Genomic DNA, 24,583 nt, shown 5'->3' on the forward strand with positions numbered 1-24,583 from the left:
TGCTTTATCCAACATTTCATGTACATTTTTCTTCTGTATAGTACGCATTCTATAAAATGTAAAAATAAAATACCTATAGTTACGTAATGTGATGGTGATTCAAAAGGTATCAACAAATAGTATATATCTATGTAATAATTTTAACGGATCATTTTCGGCAGCAGGTTGATCGACAGAAACTTTTTTTGAACACTTTCAAAAAGTCTATCAGATGGTTTTTTTTTTTTGTAGATTACTTCTGGTTCAAGAAACGACTGGAAAAAGTATTTCTTTGATTTTCCATACCTAGTTCCCTACTAATTTAATTATTACGGTCATTATATCCGCGCAGACTGTATTATAGTGTTATAACGAAAACACAAGCGAATGCCTTTCCGTACACCTATGTTTAACACGTGTTCGAATAAACAAGCACGTACTAAAGTCTAACAATTTCAAACTAATCGCACAGATTTTTGAAAACTCTAATGCCGTTCCAATTGTGTTTGGCAGGAAATATATCTTCTGAAGTAAAATGGAAGTCAGCATACTTAACTGTTGATTAGAAACACTAACTGGAATTATGGGTCATATTATGCTTAGGTATTAACTAAGAAATACATTGATCGTTACAAATAAAATGGATTCAAGTGATTATGTTTACATTATAGTATATTCCTTACATACAATTTATATCACTCGTTATCTAAACAAAACAACTAAAATACCAGTTTAAGACCAAGGTTTTAAATATTTCAGTTTATACCTACATCAAAATTAATTTATTTTCACCCTTTAGTGATTAGATTATTGTAACTAATTTAGGAAACGGTTTAAATGTATTATTATAAATTCATATGATGATTCAATTAAAATACGCCGTAATAATACACGCCAAGTATTAAGCAAAAAGTATATTTGCATCATTATAATTGAAAAAAAATCAGTTTGCTTATAGTGTATAATATAATAATATGTAAGTATATTAAATAATTAAACTAAATATATAGGTAAATGAAATTTATGTGTTGATGTAAAAAATATGCAATGGTTACCAGTGTGTTATTGAACAAAAATATTTGTTATATTTATATATAAGATAATAAAAATTCTAAAGTTTGTTCGATAATGTTTGTACTATATTTTAACTGAAATAAAACAAATTATTGTTTTGTATGATAACATTGAAATATTTGCTTTTAGTACGTATGTACTTACCTAAAATTGGGTGATTATAATCAACGAAAAGTAATTAAATTAATTAATTACCGAATTAATTTACTTTTAGTGACCTAATCGTAATATACGAGCTTATCAAATATTTTATGTTTTAATGTTTTTTTTTTTATTTAATGTGATTTTAAAGTATAAGATACAATGTTCCATATAATTAGTACTATAAGTTAAATTTACATAATTAACTTATACATAATATGAAAATGATTTATTTAAAAAAATTAAACATACATTTTAATACTGGCATTAAAAAAAAAAGTTATAATATATTCAATAAATATCTAAAAATACAATTCATAAAAATGAATAATCGTAATAATCAAAATAACGTCGAATGTTGATACTTAGAACACTAGTGTGTGTGTGTGTGTGTGTGTTTTTTTTTTTTTTTTTATAAGAAATTTACTATCTATTCTTAGCTAGAACAATAAGCAAATGTGGACAAAGTAATTTACTATGAATATTTTGAAGGAAAAAGCCACCCATTAGTACGGTACATATTTTAAGTTTTTTTTTTTTTTGGTTTATTAAGTTAGCCTAAGCTCCAAAGTGTTTTAAATAACATTTCAATATTATATTGATTTATAGCCTAATACATCTATAAAGATGATGTATTTGAAACAATAATAGAACATCAAGTCGTATAATGACTCAAATAATGAAATAAAAATAAATTATTATTATAACATTAATATTATAACGTTCCAATACTTATTTGAAAAAAGCAAAGAAAAACAGTCATTTGTATTTAAAAGTAAATTATAAAGGTTTAATGGGCGTTCTACAGCTAGAACGATTTATGATTGCAGTTCCGAGAAATTTTCATCTTGGTTGGTTTTAGAGAAAAAACGAATTTGGTAAACAATATAAAGTATAAAACTAAGAAAACAGCAATAAAATGTAATATAATATTTTAAATTATACAAATTACAGTTAATTTAAAAGAATTCTTCTTCATATGTATTAATATGTTTCAATATACAATATAATATCAAAATGAGTTAAAATTTCTATAATTAAGTATCTACAAATAGTTTAACATTATCAATTAGGTACCAAAATGATATCAAAAAAAAAAAAGATGTATTTGAGTAGAATAAATTACTATAGATACGATTATATTTCTTAAATTGTTTGTATTAATTATTATTACATTTATTAATTATAGTGATGATATTAGAATAATGAAAAATGAAAGTATTTTTATTCATACAATGAATAAAGAGGTAGTAATGTACATTCAGAGTTTTAATTTTGTTAAGTGTATGAGAAAAATTATTTCATTACTAATAGGTAGTCTATCAAAACAAATTAATAACTAGGTATTCATTCCTTTTAATTATAATAATATACTATCAAAAGTGGATTCTTTAAAAAGAATAATACTGAAGCATGAATTAGAAGTTTTTTCGACGTTTTATTAAAATTGGCAAGACATGAATCATTTATTTGTTTATGATTAAAAATAAATTACGAGAATGCATTTGATATTATATTTTTTGAACGTATAGTATAATATAATAACCATACTATACATACCATATTATAATACGTTTTTTATTGTCACCAATATACTATATAATTTAAATGTTATTTGCATATAAGGTTAGCTAAGTAATAATAAAATCAACAGTTAAAAATGAAAACAAAATAGAGTAATTCAAAGAAAAAAATTAAACTATAAGACAATAGGTAGTACAGTTTTTAAGCAGTACACTATTGGTATTAATTATAATTGTATAAATTCAAATTGTACATATCTTGTTTATAGGTACGCCTAGAGCATAGGCGCTAGACAGATAAAACCAATACGATAAATATTTCACAAAGTGTGAGATAAAATATTGTTAAGTAGAAACAATTGATAAATTTATTTTTGGTTTACGAAACTTGATTTCATAATATTTTGAAGATGTTTGCAAAGTTTACAAAATTAAAAATAAACATACATACTTTAAAGTTGTTAGTTTAACAAATATAGAATATGAAAATACGAAATATTATTTTATTATAACAAAATATTTTTCTATTTTAAACCAATTGGTTTCTAATATATATTTTGTAAAATATTAAATTAACTACTGTGAATATGAAATAAAATCCGCAAACACCTTTTTGTGTTTATTTTTCTTCACCTTTACAATGAGCATGATTTAGAGAGAGCACTGGAAGAAATGATGAGGTGCTTCCGAAAATATCAGCTGATTATCAACTGGCAAAAAACTAAAGTTATGATGTGCCAAAAATCAGACAGAATCCGTAGAATTAATATCCAAGCAGGGAATCAGCTGCTCGAACAAGTGGAACATTTTAAATATCTAGGCAGTTTAATCAACCAAGATGGAAGATGTGTCATGGCAATAAGATCCAGAATCGCACAGGCGAAGTCAGCATTTATGAATAAGAAAAATTTGTTATGCTCCAATAGCATGAGTATTAGAGTGAGGAAACGCTTCATTAAAGTGTATGTATGGAGTGTGGCACTATATGGCTACGAAACATGGGTTCTGAATAAGGCATAACAACGAACACTAGAAAGCTTTGAAATGTGGTGTTGGAGAAGGATGCTGAGAGTGAGATGGATAGAACACCGTACCAACGAAAGCATACTCAGTGAAATATAAGACAGAGAGATTCTCAAAACCATCAGAGCAAGACGATGGAACATGATTGGTCACATATTGAGGCACGAAAATGAGCTAATCTACAGAATAATAGAAGGGAAAATGGAAGGCAAAAGGGGCCAAGGACGTCCAAGAACTTCATTTATCAAACAAATGATTTCCGATGCTAGACTATCAAGCTACACTGAACTGAAGAGGTTAGCTATGGAACAGGGAAGAGTGGAGAGCGCATGTCCAACTGCAAAACCAACCTTAAAGGTTGAATACCAAGAAGAAGACCATTATTTTTATTAACATTGAATTTAAAAAAATACATTAAAAAAAATGTAATACATTGAAAGATTTGTTGAATGATTGTTGTGAAATAAATCCAAATAATTATGCAACGATGCGATCACAACAATATTTATTTTAATTTTAATATAAATTGTATATTCCCAAATATTTTTAGAAAACAAAAGTTGACCAAATTCTTGTTCTAATTTAACAGAGTTGAGTTTTACTTGTGGTGTTGAGAATTATATTTTTTACTCACCATATAACACCGTCGTAATGTAAACAATTAATACAATTCTATAATATTTTGTTCATAGTGAAAATATTTTACCTAAATCAAGTAATCTTAAAAACGTTATACACTTGAATAATTAATTATTCGACAAATGACCACTAATTGCTTCGACTTAATTATCTTCTGATTTTACATTTTATACGATGTTTTTATAGCCATTTTTATCGGAATTTACACCATCTTTTCTTTAGTGTCTCGGAAATCAAATATTTTTTTATGCAATTCAATAGCTAAATTATTATGATAGCACGACTTTATGAATAGGATAACAGTTAGAATCATACTAGTTATTGCTATTTTGAGTTATTTCTTTGATATCACATTGGTTCGTTATTATTTTTTTCTTATGTAAAATTGAACCTCATCGATGATTAGACTTTTACACAAAGTAAGTTTATTAATGTAAATAGTAATGCGTAGTTTTTGATTTCCTACATCATTTTCTAAATTAAAACTAACATATTTACTTCACTTACCAAGTTACTTGTATGCATTTATATTTCATCACAACTCAAAAGCCTCGCTCGTAATCTATCACCCTACATGTATGTACATGGTTATTGTATAAAATCATTTTCTACTAGGGGATATTCATCAATCCGAGGATTAAAATGCGTTTCAAAGAATTTTTGAAAAAAAAAATGATTTCTAAAAAATTTATCTGTAGATTTAGAATATGTGTGACGTATTATCAATGTGCATAAAATTAGAGCTTTTGTTAAAAAGTAACTTTATGTTTTTGGATGTATAATATAAATTTAATGTTTTGAATAAATCTAACTCATTTAAAAATAGAACAGAAATATTTATTGTGTAAAAGTATAAAAGACGAACTTTGTTACTCAATTATTTGAAAAAAAAAAAATCGCAGTTTGTTTAAATACTAATTAAATACTATCAAGTGTATTCATTGCTAATATTATACCCTAATTGATTTCTAACTTTGAGATTCGTAATTGTTTTTATTGAAATTTCAATATTACAATTTCTATGCTTTCAATTTTTTAAATTATCTTCGTAAAACATAAGTAACGTGGAAACAGTTAGTTTAAAATTGAATAAGATGAGATAAAATATTAGAACTTATACAAATAAAGAGATTTTATCTTGATTGAACTCGTTTCATAATGTTTAAAAACTCATTTTACAAAATATTTATACACTAAATGTAAGGTTAACTTTAAAAACGATTTCTCTCAAAACAAAAGATTCAATAGTGACTTTAATAGTGCGTGGTGAACGATTCACTTTTAACAATTAGTTTAAATTTGTTTAACTATCCTATACTTATAACACTATAATTCGATAATTGTAACAGAGAATTCATGTCAATTGTTGAAATTAAAAGTTAATTCAATAATTATTGATTATAGAGATTCCCAAAATATAAAATAAGTATAAATGTATAAATTGATTATTAATCTTCAAGATTTTTAAGTAATTTGTTGTTTTTATAACGATTTTATGTACTTGTAGTAGTTACATTTTTGTATAGTTTGGTAGATATTATAAAGTACTTACTAATTTGAGACATTTTGCCGAATATTAAAATGATGTTAACATTGATGTTATTAAAAAGAGAAGTTAACTTTTTTTTAACGAAAAATACATACAGCTTTAATTTACATTGTATTATACTTTTATATATTTATTTTCCTATGGTAAATCAAATGATTTACACGGGTTACAATGTTCATTATACTTATTCATAAATTAATCATGTCCAAAACACACAAAGAATCTGTCCACTACAGTTAATGGGTTATATAATTGTTTATGTTACAATAATTGCGTTAAAATGACGTAGTTATCAAGAAAGTATTAAATTATAAGGAAGTTTATGAATACCTACCACACATTTTTAACGTAAACTCAATCACAGAACGCATTTTTCTTTTTTTCTAAAAAAATGCCATGTTATATTTTAATACAATTTAAATAATGGTTAATATTAGTTATTTATTTGGCCAACCTACCTCAAAAAATATGATTTAACTAGTGACAAAAAAAGTAGGATGCGTTGGTAAAAATGATAAAATAGAAAATTTTCATATTAAATCAAATAAACATCACAAAATTAAAAACATTAAAAAAATCTAAAATATGGTAGTTCATTATTATAAGTATAATATATTAGATTACCGTGAAATTAAAATAAATTCATTTAATTAATTTAAAAAAAAATATTGAAATTAAAATTATAAACCAATATAGACTCCGTGTTATAAACATAAACATTTAACATATTAATTTATGGTCTCACGAAAACATTTGGTCAAACTAATCGCCATTTTTTTTTGCCTATACGTTTGATTTTTTGTTTTTAATCTCTATAACCTAAATAATATTGTTTAAAATAAAATCAATTATCAACGTATGCACCATTTATAATAAAGCCATATCCGGTCTGTTCGAAAAATAACAATAGTTATTTTGTTTAAAATACATATATATATATATATATATATTATATTCCAGCTGGTTATATAGGTATTGTAGGTATGGTATACATGCATAATAAGTAACACTATGTAAAAAACAAAAACCTCGGTTTTCGTGTGCAATATTTTATCCGAGCACAAAAGAGAAACCTTCACCGTAGGTACATGTTAAAATATTATTCAAGTTTGTTAAATCGCGTCAACCGTGGATACATGATGGGTGTCGTACAATAGTCTATGCGTACACAGTAAATGTGTATATTATTATAGTAATGCTATAAATGGAGAACATTGAAGTTGATCGTTAAGGTTTTCCGAAGTTTTTCATTGTGTGCCATCTAGCTATGCATGCATATTGTGATGTGTCGTATTGGATCCCCTGGGATCTTCAATAATATGAACAGTGCTAGTTTAAAGACTATATCTGACAACTAGTACAACTGTAGTAAAGTGTACAATATTTACTATACTGTACAGTGTACAAGGTATATGCACCTACTGTTCCTATAAAGTCACACAATATGTCTATACTGCCTTGTATTTTTGACCTCGTACCCAAATGTATACTATATTATGACTATGTATGTAGGTATGACGATGTACCTATGTTTTGATATACAAACAAATATCAAATATACGTCACAAAACGCATAGGTATAATATGAAGGTCAACAGTTAATTTTTATGACATGTCCATTAAGTTCAATTATAGGTTTTTTTTACACGACTAAACATGCGAGTGAGGTAATATCGAAAAATCAATCATTTAGCTAATATTGTTAATTTAAACATTTATGGCATTAATAATCAACAAAAACATGAAAAATATTAACTTTGTAAGTTAATAGTAAGTAACCTATTTTATGTGTGTTTTTAGACCTCGTAACATTATGATTAGCTACATGTTTTTAATTTTAATTTGTCTACATACATAAATTAAGCCGTTTTCAAAACATAATCAATAAATAATAAGAAGTAAGGTGCCTCTTGAATGGTTAGATTGTTCAATAATGTAATCGATGTACATTTACTCGCATAGTTGGGTATATACAGGGTGTCCCACAGAGATATGACATTCTGACAAATGAAATAACTTTTGTTCTAATCAATATTTTTTAAAAAATTTCTTTTAAATATAATTCATAGACGCTTGCGCTACATTTTTAGAATACATTATTTATTTTTAATTTTTTAATACTGAAAATAAAAAACTTAAAAATTAATAAATCTTTTTTTCGAAATATTCAATATAACCAATTTGTAAATCTGATTTTTAGAAAAATGTATATGGTAAAAACAATTATTTAAGTCAAATGGCTGATTTTTTACAATTTTTTTAAATATCAATATTTACGATCTAGTTTATATTAGAAACCTTGTAATTTCAAATAATAATAAAGTTTTTTAAAAATATTTTATAAGAACATTTTTAAATAAGTGCATGTTAAAATCTATTTATTTTTTTTTATTGTATTTATTTTAATAATATATGATGTATAAACTATAAATTACTATAATTTACCTAACGAAAATATTGATATTTAAAAAAATTGCAAAAAATCAGCCATTTGACTAAAATAAGTGTTTTTACCATATAAATTTTTCTAAAAATCAGATTTACAAATTGACTATATTGAATATTTCGAAAACATTTTTTATCAATTTTTAAGTTTTTTATTTTCAGTATTAAAAAAAAAAAAAAAATGTATTCTAAAAATGTAGCGCAAGTGTCTATGGATTATATTTATAAGAAATTTAAAAAAAAATCTTGATTAGAACAAAAGTTATTTCATTTTTCATAATATCAGATCTCTTTGGGACACCCTGTATATTAATAAAACAAAATGATTCCAGTTGAATAATGAATGTACTCATATTTTACACGTTTGATGTACTTTACATAATTACACGCAAAGTTTCTCGAATGTAGTGTTTATTTATTTTAGATTGATTATTTTCACTCTTGCTTCAATAGAGATTGACTTATAATATTTTGTTTTTCATTTGGCATGAAAAAAAAATATTTAACATGCCAACTGTTCTGAAATTACAATATAATAATAATAATATACTATATTATTGAAACAAATCGATTTTATATTAAATTAAAATAAGAGTAACTTGAAAAAGTATCGATTCGGGTTAAGACTTACTTTATATTATAATATTTGTGTTTTTTTTACATAAAAATGTTGAGTTAGGAGAATTTCATAATTATATTTTAATAATCAAACAATACTTTCATAATTTCCGTTTGTATAATAATAAGCAATACATTATGTTTAAAATTAAACGAACTTTTACCTTTAATTTTTATGTTGGAGAAAGGAAATATCGTAGATATATTTTTTTGATGGTTTATATTTTTAATTACAACTATTTCCCACTTAAAAATATTTGTCCGAGCATAGTTTAACATACAATTCGCGCGAATCTCTTCATCGAAAAATCCCAGGTTAAGACTTAAACACGTCTAAAGTGGCAATAAAATTACCCAAAAGAGCCCTGATGATGCTTACGTACATATTATATAACTTCATGTTGAGGCTCTCATATTTTCTAGTCCTATTGAAGTTTTCTGTAATTGTCATGATCAAGCCAGGCAAACCCCCATACTCCGTTAAGGCATACAGCCCAATTAGCTTACTTCCATTATTCCCAAATTCTATAGCATATCATATACCCATCATCAAATCTAACCTATCTAACAACCAATTTGGATTTTGCTACAACCATTCAACCATTAAACTATTCATCAGATCCTCACCTAGATGACAAATCACCTATGCTTTGTAAAAAAAGCTAATATACACAATTTTATTCCTTGACGTGGCACAAGCCTACACAATATACCATAAAGATCTCCTCTTTAAGCTATTACTCTTCTCCTCCTCTTACTTATATTAACTTTTTAAATATTATCTCCAAGACAGGTGTCTGTCCTAACCTTCACCATCAATTCAGGATCCTCTATATCGAAAATATTTTTGATCTGTGTCGGTGTCCCCACCCCCCCCCCAAGACAGGTTGCTGCTCCACTGCTGTTTAACCTATTCACCTCTGATAAACCCAACACTACCCATATAACTACTGGGAACTTTGATTTTGATAAGCCTCATCCATAACCACTTAAATATTTTATTGATCTAGTACAAAGAATGAGGGATAAAAATTAATGAAACAAAATCCATCCACTGCACGTTCACACTTCTACAATCTGTTTTCCCTTACGTGTACATTAATCACCTTCCACTGCTTATTGGCCAAAAAATTCACTACTTAAGGTTTACACAATAGTCTAACCCCCACCACCAAATGTTATGAAGTTCAATCAATGGATGGCCTCTTCACTCAATCGCCTTGACCAAACTGATGTAAATAATTATAATTTAATTTAACTTATTGTTTGTTATTTTATCTTTAATATTTTTTCGTTTCTATATAATTTTTTAAATCACTTGTTCTTCTTGCAAATCATTATTTTAAATATATATCTTAACACGCATAGTCCAAATAAATATTTATAGAATATTATGAAATCAATCTAATCAATAATACATAGGTAATATAATATTAAGTTTTGCGAGTGCTTATCATTAGAAGGTATTGGCTTAAATATAAACTGTGCTGGTACAATTTTCGCCTGCATATCTTCAATAAAACATTTACAGTTCATAGTAAAATAGACATTTTTTATCATGTGATTAAAACATGTTACGAATATATTATTAAGGAACACAATTATTTTAAAATATAAATATAATCTGAATTGAAAAAAACAACTGATTAATAACACGAAACTAGCAATTTGACAGAAAGTACTGCTTAGGTATTGTACACATGCCAGCGTAATTATCGCCAGTGAAACACTAATTTGTTTTGGCGTGACGGTTTTATTTTTTTTTCTACTCAGTTTACGTAAATAAAATAGAATGTTTCGACGTATATATACACTATTAAAGTTCTACGGGGGGTATCCGGGTGAAACGGAAATTAGAGTAATTTAATCTACAAAGGAGGTGAAGGCTTTCGGGGTTTAATCGTCACATAAGATTTAACCCCACGTTCAAAAAACAACTCCTTTGGCACCCCCGCCCACCTATTTTTGTCAACCCCCAGCCACGGATGTTAATCTTAATTGCGAAGAAGAATTTTGTTGTTTTACTTTTAGTGTCGGTTTCGGTTGTATACACTCGGTCGCTTTCCTCCCGTTCACCGTCTCCATGGTAAGCCAACGCTTTCATTTGAACTTTTCGTGCAAGCAAGGCCAAAATGATAAGTAGTAGTGGAACCCCCTGGAGCGAAAGAGCTGTGGAAAGGTTTTCTAATGACTTTTTCCCCCTTGAAACTCCGCGTAAAATAATAGTGACGCGTTAGGTCCAAAGCATAATATTGGTATCCATGGATGAGTGAAAACGGTTAAATATGTTGTCATATCAATTTTTGGGTTTTTTTTTTAACAATCTTCATATACCTAAGGAAACAATACTTTAACGAAAACTGTAATAATTGCCTGATATTTTGTTTTCATTATTGTTTGTTGGAAGTTGTAATATATGCAATTAAAAATATATCTCAAATTGTTAACTTTTTTTTTATTGACATAAAACTTATATTATTAAATAATAATTACAACTAATAATTGTAAATTATAATTTCAAAGAGAAACAATTAACAGTCACAGTAAATACGATTAAATTAAAATGATACATTTTTGTGTACATACGTGTTCAACTAAATCATATTATTGCTATACAGTATAAAATAATGTTTATATTTTTATTTTTGTACTTTTAGGAATTTCCAAAATAACAAACAATGTATACATGTTTATTTATGATTCTATGTGGAGACTACCATTTTAAGCCATTCTATATTATAAAATACAAGTAAAATAATATAATATAATAATTTTACAAATATTAATTTCAAATTTATCAACATTTTCATTAAATATTGAACGCAAAATGTATAAAAAGTGATTCGCTAACCATGCTCACTCACATTTTCCCCTTAATAATCCCAGGTTAGGTAAATCTTCTAATTTTTGGAATTTTAAAATTTAATATAGTTAAAAATCATATTTAAAATTCTTAAAATATTTTATCCCACTTAATGAGTTTCTTGTGGAAATACAAACTTTTATATGTACTTTACTTTATTTTTAAAATATCGATTTTGCAATAAGGATAATAGTACTTAAAAATAATTTTACAAAAATATAGAACAGATGTAATATTAGATTAAGTATTTATTATACATAGATCGTTTTCACAAAAAGTTAATATTGATAAATTAATTATTTAATGTAAATAATATAATAATTAATTACGTTCCAAAATGAGAATTCTTATTTAAAAACAGAAGTTTTTTTTTACCACAACATACTCAACAATACAATAAAAAAATACATTCATCGCTCCGCTAAGAATCTAAAAAAAAAAACGGGTAAGTCATGGATATCGCTCTGCTGTACAGTAGGTTACAAGTGTGTTACTGTAATGGATGGAATTAAATTTGAATCCAATGATATTATATCATTGTATACGAAAAACGATTCTGAGCGGAAATGGTTTATCTGTCTAGGATATATTATAGATTATTAAACATTTTCAAATCTTAGATTTAAAAAGAAAATTTTTTATGAATTTTCTAGCTTAAAATAAATTGCGAATTTTTGTGATTTTTACATAATATGATGTCAAAATTCAAAATTCAAACTTTGAATGCTTATAAAAAAAATTGTGGCTATATATTTATTTATTTTTTCAACTGCTATTGTAAAAATATGTTTGGAGCCTTATTTTAAATTTTCAAATCTAAGATAATTTGAACATTGCCGTAATTTTTACTTATTTAGTCAAAATTTGAAATTTAAACGCTTATAAAAAAAAATCGTGCATATGTATTTTTAATATTTTTTAACTGATATTGTAACAATGTGTTAGAAGCCTTTTATTAAATTTTCAAGCTTTTCAACCTAACAAATAAATTTTTATCGATATATATTTAAAAAAAAAAAAAACTAATAAAGTTAAAAAATTAAAATGTCAGTAAACAGCTGAAAACAAATTAAAATATTTTGAAAATTTTATAAAATATATAAAATGCCTATATAAACATTCAGTGAAAATTTCAAGTATCTGTGGTAATTTGTTTTAGAGTTACACCAAAATAAGAAAATCGCTAAATGTGAAATCCAGTGAAAATCCAATGTAAAAATTTAAATTTCGAATGCTCATAAAGATTAAAAAACTTGTAAGGAATCTTGTATTAAATAGATTTTAAAAGAAATTTTTTTATGAATTTCTAGCTTAAAATAATTTGTGAAGTTTCGTGATTTTTACGTATTTTGTCAAAATTCAAACTTTGAACGCTTACAAAAAAAATTATTACTATGAATTTATTTTATTATTCAACTACTATTGTAACAATAATATGTTAAAAGCCTTTTATTAAATTTTCAAGCTTTTCTGCCTGACAAATACATTTTTATCGATATTAATTTAAAAAAAACTAATAATGATCGAAAATTTCAAATGCCTATGAATAGTTCAACATTAGTCGAATACTTTTTAAAATTGCACGGTGGATAGAATATACTTTTATAAATATTTGGTGAAAATTTCATGAATCTATGGTAATTTGTTTTAATGTTACATTAAATACCAAAATCGATTTTGTTGAAAACCGAGTGTGCGTAAAATTTCGCTTTTTCCCTCAATTTTTATTTTAATTATTTATCCCGATTATTTAGAAAAATATTAAGAATTTTTCACTTTTGACCCCCCAAACTACCGAATAGATTCACTTTCTGATCGAACGAGGTACTGAAGTCAAAAATCGAAGCACTTTAACTGCCCCAAAACGTGATGACAGACAAAAAAAAAAACAAAAAAAAACATACACATCATGATAAAATCAATACATTCATCGCACCGCTCAGAATCTAAAATTTGATGGTATTAAAAAAATGGTCTTTTTAATGTATTTAAGAATTCAAAAAATCAGAATTTCATTTTTCTCAACTAAAGAAAAAATGGTTATCATCATGTCTGATAAATCACTATGTAAATAAAATTTATAATGTCATATTTTTTTTATGATTAACTATAAACAGATTTATTTACCTGTTTATAATATGTTGTTAAAGGTACGTATTAATATAATTATTTGTACTAATAAGGCGTCAAGGCGACGAGTAAATAAAATAATATTTTATGATAAAGATTATTGCTATAGCATGTTATATTTTAATAATAGTGTTTAGGTTAAAAGTTAAATAAAAACTATTAAAATGTCAATTATGTACTTATCGTTATTTTTTTTAACAATACAAAATTCTCTATAATATGTATAAATTAATTGAAGTATAAACTATTACATTAGGTGATTATACAAAATATATTGCAGTAATATTTAAATATTTAAAAAATAAATGCAATATGTATCATTAACTACAGTGACTGGGTTCATTGTTCACCTTTCACAGACTATTTTTAGCACAATAAATTATAATAACATTGCGTGCTAAATGTTGCAAAAAAATTACATGTTACATCATGAAAACTACTTGTAATTACATATCTTCACTTTGTTATTTCGGAATTAATTTTAATTAAATGAAAAGAAGTTTTTTATAAAAAATTCGGATGTTAAAAACATTATAATTAAAAGCAAGCATAATGTGGGTTACCTTTTTTACTAAGTCCATTTCTGTTAAAAAACTACATGTTTTTTACTTCAAAATCGTATGTAAAATGTGCGTATGTTTATTAAAAAGTTTAAAGCGATAATTAATAAAAGTTTAAAACAAAATTAAGGAAAAATAATATTAATTATCATTTTATTTTTTATTTTTAAATTTTGAACTTTTAATTACACTTATGTAGGTATATACTCTATTACTAATAATCTATTGTCTAGTAATTATGAAATAGTGACGTTGAATTTTATTCAACCAGTGAACAAATAGTAACTTAAACGTACATAATATTATGTACATCTCGCAATGAAGAAACTCTGCACGATGGCACAAATGATTTTATTTTTTAAGGTGACAAAATTAGACATTCAACAACCAAAACCCACCCACATTGTTAATTGTAATGAGTTTTATGAATTAATTCTACCTAAATTTATAATATGAGTAATTATCTAACCTTAAGCAGTTACTACGATATAGTTAGCATGTAAGCACTCATAAACTCACTACGAAATATATTTTTTTTGGTTGCGGTTAAGTTTTTCTCTTTAACCCTGAGATTTGTGCCACTCGCTCCTAAATGTATAACGGTGCACTCACATCAAATAATATTTTATTGTTGAATTTTTAGAGAAATATAATAATAAAATATTATTTTCCCCAAACACTGCTCCATTACTAATATTATAACAGTTATTTATATTTTAATTTTTTAATTTAAAAGGGTTATGGTAAAAATAATTTCCTGACAATAAATATTGTCAACTTTTCAACGTAGGTAACAACCGACGACTGAAGTCAAAGTAAATACATTATGTACATTTGTTAAAAATATTTTATTTTGCTCTATCACTTTAAACCTTATTTTTATATCACAATATGATAAATCACTTGGTACTTTTTTATTATTCACGCAAAAGGAATATTTAAACAAAGCATTTAGTTATTTTGTTACAATATTTTTCGTGAGCATTTGAAACTTTTAATATTATCATTATTTTATTTTATACAAATTATGACATTTTCAAAATTTTTACATCAATATTATTCTATTGCTTATTAGCTGTTGCTGTCTAATAATAGGCGGACAAACGGTCTCCGCTCAGAATCACTACCTATTAATTGTATGCATGATTTATCATTGAATTTAAATTTAACACATCCATTACACAGTGACTTATTTAATTACGAAGTTCAATTGATTATTACAACAACACTGTATAGCAGAACTTACTTTCTCCCTCTTATTTTTACTAAATCCAATATTTTTAACTTGGATAGGTACACATAATATTACGAACCCTGGTAACTATTAATGGTAACTAATGTCATTATTAAAAAATAAATAATCCTAAATAACCTTTTTCATTATCTATAGAACTGTGTTCTATGGTTATCATGAAAGTATGTTAGGGTGTAAAATATTTTTATTCAAAACACCTTAATTATATTACTGCTTAAGAACTCCGTGAAATAACATATTGTGTACAATTTACATGGTATTTTGAATATCGAATATTAAATATTTTATATGAAATTCATGTCAGCTTACAAAAAAAAAAAAAAAGAAGAAGAATAAAAGAATGCAAATAAATAAGTAAATCATGCATTTTTCAAATATAATATTATAACTTTAAGAATAAAAGAATCATTCTTCTGTTGAATTTTTATTGACATTTGCAATGGACATAATATTATATTTGTATAGTTCGATAATAGGTGTAGCGTTTGTTAGAAATGTGACTTTTTCTGTATATTTATATACAACTGCAAGGTCTAAAAAATGAAATTCAGGTTGATGTTTTTTTTTCCTTTTTCGAATTTGGTTTTAAAAATCAGGTAAGTCATGGATGTCGCTTTTTGCTGTAGAGTAGGTTACAAGTGGGTTACTGTAATGTGAGGAATTAAATTTACGAATTGTATATACGAAATACGATTCTGAGCGGAGTTGGTTTATTTGTCTCGAGATTATTAAAAATTTTCAAATCTTGTATTTAAAAAGAAAACATTTTATGAATTTCTATCTAAGATAATTTGAACATTGCCATAATTTTTACGAATTTAGTCAACATTTGAACTTTAAATGCTTACAAAAGAAATCGTGTTCATTTATTTTTAATATTTTTTAACTGCTATTGTAACAACATGTTAGGTGTCTTAAATTACATTTTCAAGCTTTTCTACCCAACAAATACATTTTTATCAATATTAATAAAAAAAAAAAGCTGGTAAGTCGTGGATTTCGCTCTGCTGTGCAGTAGGTTACAAGTGGGCTTCTGTAATGGATGGAATTAAATTTGAATCCAATGATATTATATCATTGTATACGAAAAACGATTCTGAGCGGAGACGGTTTATCTGTCTAGAATATATTATAAATTATTAAAAAATTTCAAATCTTAGATATAAAATGAAAATTTTTTATGAATTTCTAGCTTAAAATAATTTGCAAATTTTTGTGATTTTTATGTATTTTGTCAAAATTCAAACTTTGAATGCTTATGTAAAAAAAAAAAAAAACTGTCACTATGAATTTCTTTTATTTTTCAACTGCTATTGTAACAATATGTTAGAAGCCTTATAATACATTTTGAAACTTTTTACCCAACCAATAAAATTTTATTGACATTAATAGAAAAAAAAAAAACTAAAAAATTTAAATGTCACTAAACAGCTCATAACTTGTCAAAATATTTCGAAACTTTTATCAAATATATATAATGTCTATATAAACATTCAGTGAAAATTTCAAATATCTGCGGTCATTTGTTTTAAAGTTACATCAAAAACCAAAATCGATTTTGTCGAAAATTGATTGTGCGTAAAAATTCCATGTTTCCCCTTAATTTTTAGTTTGTTTATCCCAATTATTTAGAAAAATATTAAGAATTTTTTACTTTTGGTAGTTCTTTTTTATTGTATATATTTAGAACTTTATAGTATCATATCAAGCAATCAAACATTATTTTGATTTTAAATAATTTTCTAATATTTGTCCAAATTATATTCAATTTTTATTATTCAACTAAAAAATAGAAGTACCTATATTTAAGCTATAGTTGGCAGTATAAAAGCACATTATTTTAGTGTTATGTAATATAATGCGCTCCTACTAAACAATCAGAATTTAATTTATTAATTTTAATAAAAATGTTTACAAACTTTTTCTTCCTACTTTTATGAATAACTAATATTTATGTCCACATGAGTTTACATTAATAACATGAATGGGTATTATACTTTTTTCATATTAATACAATATTATTTTTGAATACAGAATCATAATATCATACAAATAATTTCATTGTAGATTTATTTAAATTGTTCGTAGGTATGGAAATTAAATTTTATGAAACTGTTTATTTTTTATAAAAAAAATCGCTAAGGAAATATTTGATGCTGGTTAACTATAAATATAAACAAATTTTGCCGATTGATAATTAATCGTTTTGTTTATGTGTAGAAGTAATAAAATTTACATAATTTAAAAAGTATTCTCTAGTCTCTATAATTCCAATATACTTTTTTGTAGATAGAGATTAGACAATAGATTGATATATTATTAACATACAGTTTTATGAACTAAATAAACCTACATCACAGAACGTGTTATATTATAAATAAAATATTATTGTGCTTATTTGTAATTGTTAAGATAATATTTAATGTAAACTTCAAAAAAATTGTGAAAACTGTAATTAGTATTTAAGAGATTAACTAATGGCCCTTACTGTCGAGTTGTATAAAAAGATCAATAAAAAAAGCCTACATTAAATATTGATTTTATATCAAAATTGAATATCGTTTTTTTTTTTTGATAAAAACATATTGTGAACAAAATAACCAAAAAACTATGGTGTAGACGTGAATCGATGTAATTTAGCTAAAAAAATATTTTTGATATTTTTGATTCTTTAAAATTAAATTATAGGTAAAAAAAACTCACAAAACCCAATAATTAATTAATCCAAGCATTCTATAATATATTGTTAATATTGAATGAGCATTTTCTTTGACTTCATTTCTAGAATTTAAAGTAAAATCTGATGTTCTTTATCAACTTTTACACAATTGACGTCATTTAAGATAGTATACCATTTAAACTTGGAACAAGATCATCGTTCACTGAAAATTATAATCAATTCCAATGTTCTTTATTTTCTTTTTCTTTTCACCCGATGCGTATAATAGCCACTATACATATTATATACTTTATGGAGTGTGATATATAATTATATAAATATATTTTTTTTCGGCAGAATCCATAATGGAATGTTATTTTTAATGATAAAGGTTTGCCAAGAAATATCCCGATACACAAAACTCCCAATCAAGTGCCAATTTAATCTTTACGGGATAATTAAACTTTTTTTTAAATAAAAAATCACTAATCCTGAAGGAGAACGCTCAACGGCGAACAAACGTCATTAATCAACCCGGCGCCGGTCGCCGTTTCCTTCATTTGCAAAACCTTTGGTGGCTATATAGTATTTTTTTTTAAATTTATATACGTTTTATATTATGACGATACTCGTAAAAGTTAGTGTACATAACTAACACGTATTTGCAACATTGAGAGACCAATGGGATATTTTTTGGTCATCGCTCTCGTTGCGGTGTATTCCTTTCATCGGAATTAATTATTGGTTAGGTTATATATTTTATATTTGCTTTTATTCTTTTAACACCAATCACTGTTGATCTAAACTATCAACACCGTCAAAGAAAATACGGGGTCGCGCGATTATTCTATCCGTTATATATCACTATTTATACGCACCTGTCGCTTAAATGCGAATAGAATGCTATCGGATTTTCGTAACTTATATCACGTGTGTACTGTTTGTACACGCTTGGTACACATCGCACGCCCGCTCCTTGGACCAGAGACTGTTGAGATGCGTCCCGAGGCGATCGTTTTGAAGGGTTTTCAATTTAACATACGACCCGGTCGTGCGAAATACAAAAGAAATCAAAATACGGTATCTACGGTGGGCAAGGATGTAGTGCATGTCTCCGACCCCAATTTAAAACCGTCCGCCGACCGGACAAATAGCGTGTATAAGTTTTATTTTCATTTCGAGGCGCCTGCCATAAACCGGACGCACACGCTGAAACGGTACTTTTTAAGGTATTTGTCCGTTTACTAATGATGTGAACGCTTTTGTTTACATGTATGTAATAATTCACTTTTTTATTTCTATATAATCATATATACATAACAATACTAGGGAGTGGGAAACTATTTCCCATTAAATTTATACAAAATGAAAGGAGATGGTGTTTATCTTACATTAATGGATGGGACAGCAACTATATTAGGCCCGCTCAAGTAAGTGGCGTTTATTATAATCACTGTCCGGATTATGCGAAGCCTAAACAGGCGCGCTCGGGGGGGACTTGTTTTATTAGGGTTGTCCTGAAAAGGACAATTTATATTGCAGCGTGTACGCCTTCTGCTTGTCGGTACCTTCTCCGCGTGTTTGATAGGTAGATTTGTTCGATATTCTATGACCCCCTCACTGCTGTTTATTCCGCCCGATCGGGTCTCTATGTCACACGGGTATTGCGGTGGCGCGTCGAGTACCCGCGTCGGAGTTCCGGCCTAGACCATTCTCCGACGTCAGATATAACGAGAGGTTACCGTTGCGTTACTCCCGTGGACATAGAGGGATAGGCAACCAGCAATGTTCTCACTTGTTGGTGCGCTGGAACGTCGTTGCTCGGGATCTGCTTAGTTATTGTTCACGATGGGTCGCTTCTCAACTCGTTGGGACGCTGGAACGTCGTGGCACGAATTCGGCGAAGTCACCGATTCGTACGATCTGTTTGTGGCGATGCTCTAAAAGAGTTGCACACGGGATCGTACTTGTTCACATTCGGTTGCGCACTCAGGCGTCGTAGGCCGGTGATAGTTTCGTCGTTAGACCGTATGATCAAACTGTGGCGATGCTCTAAATGAGTTGCACACGGGATCGTAGCGGTCTGTGCCCACCGGTGCACTTGAATGCTGCGTGTCGGAATCGGCGTGGTAGTTGAATCGTACGATCTGTTTGTGGCGATACTCTAATAAGTTGCACACGGGATCGTACTTATTCACTCTCGTTCGGGAACACTGACGATGCCGTGGCCGGAGACTGCTTCGTTGTTAACCCGTACGATCAAATTGTGGCGATGCTCTAAAGAGTTGCACACGGGATCGTATGGGTCGTTGTCCTCAGGAGCTCTGGAATGCCGCGTATTGGAATCGATGTCGTCGCTGATATTCGGATCGGTTGGTTCACTGGATTACTCCTCTTGATGTTTCTTCGGTTCTTCTGTCTTCGTTGGGGTTGAGTTGAAGTTTGAAGAATGAAAGAGAAATGTGTCTGTTCCGATGAATCTTACTAGTCTAAGTACTACTATCCGTACCGACTAGTAAACTCATCTACTGCCGTGCTGCGTGTTGTGTTTTCTTTCGTAATTGATTTGATGATATCACCGTAGTTTTTAGGGTTACGACCCTGGGGAAAGTACTGTTGCCTTCGTCTCGATTTCCCCTATTCGTTGATGTGCTTTTTATGACTGCCAGATGACCGGAAGTACTTATAACACCTCTCAAAGTCCAAAAAGCGGTGTTGTGCTTACGATCTGCCCTGTGATTGGCCGTGTTCGTTCTCTACTGTGATTGGCTGTTGGACATACGAGTTGTTGGCTCTGACCAGAGCCTTTTTATGATATAGTTCCGTTTTACGTTCTGTTACAATTCCCCCCCCCGGATTAGTGACCGGGTGGCGAAGGGAGCGGGAGCTAATTCGAAGAATCCCGCGCGCCGCGAATGGATGCTTTGTACAGGGTCTTGCGTATCTGGTTCCTTGACAGGTACCACAGTGGTGTGTCCTCTCCTATGTCAATCTTCATACCTCTTGGCTTTTCATATCGTGCTAGTTGTTCCAATACGTATCTGACTGCTTCCGATAGTCCGATGTTTTCTTGCTCAAAGGGGATATATTTGTGGATAGTTTTTCCCGTGACCATTCTCCAATCTGTGGGCTTGTTCCAGCTGGATTTGGTGAATTCTTGACGGGCAGCATTTACCTCGGTGACCCAGCTTATAATGGCGGCATGTTTTTCCTTATTCTTTTTCCGTTCCGCTTCCTCGGCTGGCGATGCTATTTTGATCGGTCGAACTGATGCTAAACCGCGTTCATCGACCGTGTCTTCTTTATGTAGTCTACGTCTTGCTTTGGCAGCGGCTTTCTTCAGGTTTTTGTACTTTTCTGAAGTATTCATGATGGCTGCTGATTGATTACTGATAAATTAACTGTTTCTCATGGTCTTATATACATTATTTGGTGTTGGTTCGTGTGTCTTGATTGGCCTATCCGACTGGCCAATCCGGTGGTCGATTTTCTATTGTTACTGTGGGTTTGATTGGTAATACGGTCGGACTTCGGCGACGTTTGTCAGCTGTTCTTTTTTTGTCACTAGGTTTCGTATTACCAATGTGTTTTGGCTAATTATCTTTACAATTTCATACGGGCCGTGAAAAAGATTAAACAGTTTCTTTATTTCACCTCGTTCCGCATTTGATAATTGGTGGTTTCTGATCAGTATATGTTGTCCGACTTCGTACTTTTTTTTATTAGATACTTTCTTCCTATTTTCTCTTTTCTCTGCTTTGGTTTTAATTCTATCAGCTACCAAACAAATAATGTTTTCGTCCGTGTCCGGTTGATCGGGGTATGATAAAATTCTGTGTATTTGGTGTTTTGGTTTTTTCTTAAACATGATCTCGAATGGTGTTTCTTCTGTTATTTCAGACTTCATTTTGTTCATCCACTCTTCCACCGCCCCCAGCATGTTTGGCCATTTCGACTGTTGATTGTTGCAGTATGTGCGTAGTATTCTCCCGATTTCCCTGTTGTAGCGTTCAACGGGGTTTGATTGAGGGTGATATATTGTCGAAAATGTTACCGTTATGCCCAGTTCGTTCATTTTTTCCTTCCAAATCTTGTTGGCGAACTGTGTACCGTTGTCCGTCAGGACTGATTGGGGTTTGCCGACGTTCTGTATATAGTCGGTCTCGATCTTGTTTAATATAGCTTTAGTGGTTGCCCTTTTTAAAGCGTATAGTTTTATGTATTTTGAGAATGTGTCTAAAATGGCTAGAATGTAATGTACACCACCCCGTCCTGTTGGTAGAGGTCCCATTAAGTCGACGGATATTCTTTCTAACAGCCTCGTTGGCTTGTGTGCCATTATGTTTCCAGCCGCCTTGAAGTTGAGGGGTTTATTTCTTTGGCATTCATCACATGTTTTTATGACCTGGGCTATTGTTCTATTCATATTTCTGAAAGTACAAATATTATTTAAGATATGGAAAGTTTTGAATTTTCCTGGATGTCCCATGGTTCTATGTGTTTCTCGTATCATTTGCTCTTGTAACTGCTCCGGAATTATTACTCTCCACTGTCCCGTAATCTTGGTTCTAACAAACGTTATTCCATCCTTTGTTGTTGTGAATACTGACTTTTTTTCTCTTAACTTCTTTGTGTATTGATCCATATTTTGTAATTCACCAATTACCTTCAGATTATCAACAAGCTCTTTACTATACGCTATTTCTTTTAGTGCATTGATTGAAATTTTCCTGTCTTTTCGAATATCATTTACTCTTGGATATCTTGTTAAGGTATCTGCTGCTACATTTAGTTTACCGGGAATGTATTCGATTGTTAAGTCATATTCCTGTAATGCCAACGACCACCTAGTTAGTCTTCCGCTAGTCAGTCTGCATTTTTTTATAAAAGTTAATGCGTGATGGTCGGTTTGCGTGATTACTTTGTGGCCGATAATATACTGTCTAAATTTTGCGCAACAATATACGATTGCCAATGCCTCTTGTTCGGTTGTTGTATAGCGAGTTTCCGCTGGTTTGAGGGTTCTACTAACGTATCCTAGCGTGTGTCTGTGATCGTCGATTTGTTGGAATAATTCACCGCCGATTGCTGCCGTGGATGCGTCTGTGTTTAAATAAAATGGTTGTGAGAAATCGGGAAATGCTATTATTACTTCTTGTAAGAAGGTCGCTTTTGCTTCCTCAAATGTTTTCTGATGATGTTCGTCCCAACACCATTTTTTGTCCTTTCTTACTAGCTCTAACATTGGTTCTATGGTATGTGCAAATTTATCAATAAATCTCCGGTAGAAATTTAAAAACCCTAGAAAACTTTGTAATTCTTTCTTATTACCGGGGGCTTTGAAATCTTGTATGGTCTTTATCTTTTCATTATCCATCCTTATTCCTTGACTGGAAATTATATGCCCCAAAAATGTGACTTCACTCTTGAAAAATTGGCACTTTTCAAGGTTGACTGTTACGTTGTGTTCCCTAAATTTTGTTAGTACCCTTTGGATATGTTCGTAATGTTCCTCAATGGATGGAGATGTTATTAGTATGTCGTCGACATATATTGTTACAAACTCTTCTGTTAAGTGTCCTAGTACTCTGTCCATTGCCTTCTGGAATTCTGCTCCGCTTATACACAGTCCAAATGGTAGCCGTGTGTAAGAAAAGTTTCTGCCGTTTATTAGGAATGAGCATGGGGCCCTGCTTTTTTCTGCTAAAGGCACTTGCCAGTATCCCGATCGTAAATCCAGTGTGCTAATGTATTTCACTTTTTTAAATTTTGCCAGTATTGATTCGATAGTGAGTGGTCGCTCGCAGTCCATAACAATTTGCTCGTTAATTTTTCTTGCGTCTAAACACAATCTTACCTCCCCGTTTTTTTTAAATACTGGAACTATTGGGATTGAATATGGCGATCGTGATCGTTCGATTATCCCCATGTTTAACATTTTTTCGACTTCCCTGTTTACCGCGTCTTGCTTTGCGACGGGTATGGGATATGGTTTTACGTATATTGGTGTGTGGTTTTTTAATTTGATTGCACATTCATAATTTTTTATCTTGCCAGGTTCGTCTCTAAATACATTAGAAAATCTATTTAAAATTTTGTCTAAATAATTTTGTTCCGATGGTGAA

The 24,583-nt window shown here is 28.9% G+C and overlaps 1 protein-coding gene across 2 annotated transcripts in view; it reads right to left on the reverse strand.

The window, feature by feature from the left end:
* LOC107165238 (FMRFamide receptor) overlaps positions 1-24,583 on the reverse strand; it is a 153,012-nt gene that overhangs the window by 29,889 nt on the left and 98,540 nt on the right. The window lies entirely within an intron of this gene.

Source organism: Diuraphis noxia, unplaced genomic scaffold (genome assembly GCF_037042655.1).
Source record: "Diuraphis noxia isolate RWA-SAM2 unplaced genomic scaffold, SU_Dnox_SAM2 contig0004, whole genome shotgun sequence".
Classification (NCBI taxonomy): Eukaryota; Metazoa; Arthropoda; class Insecta; order Hemiptera; family Aphididae; genus Diuraphis; species Diuraphis noxia.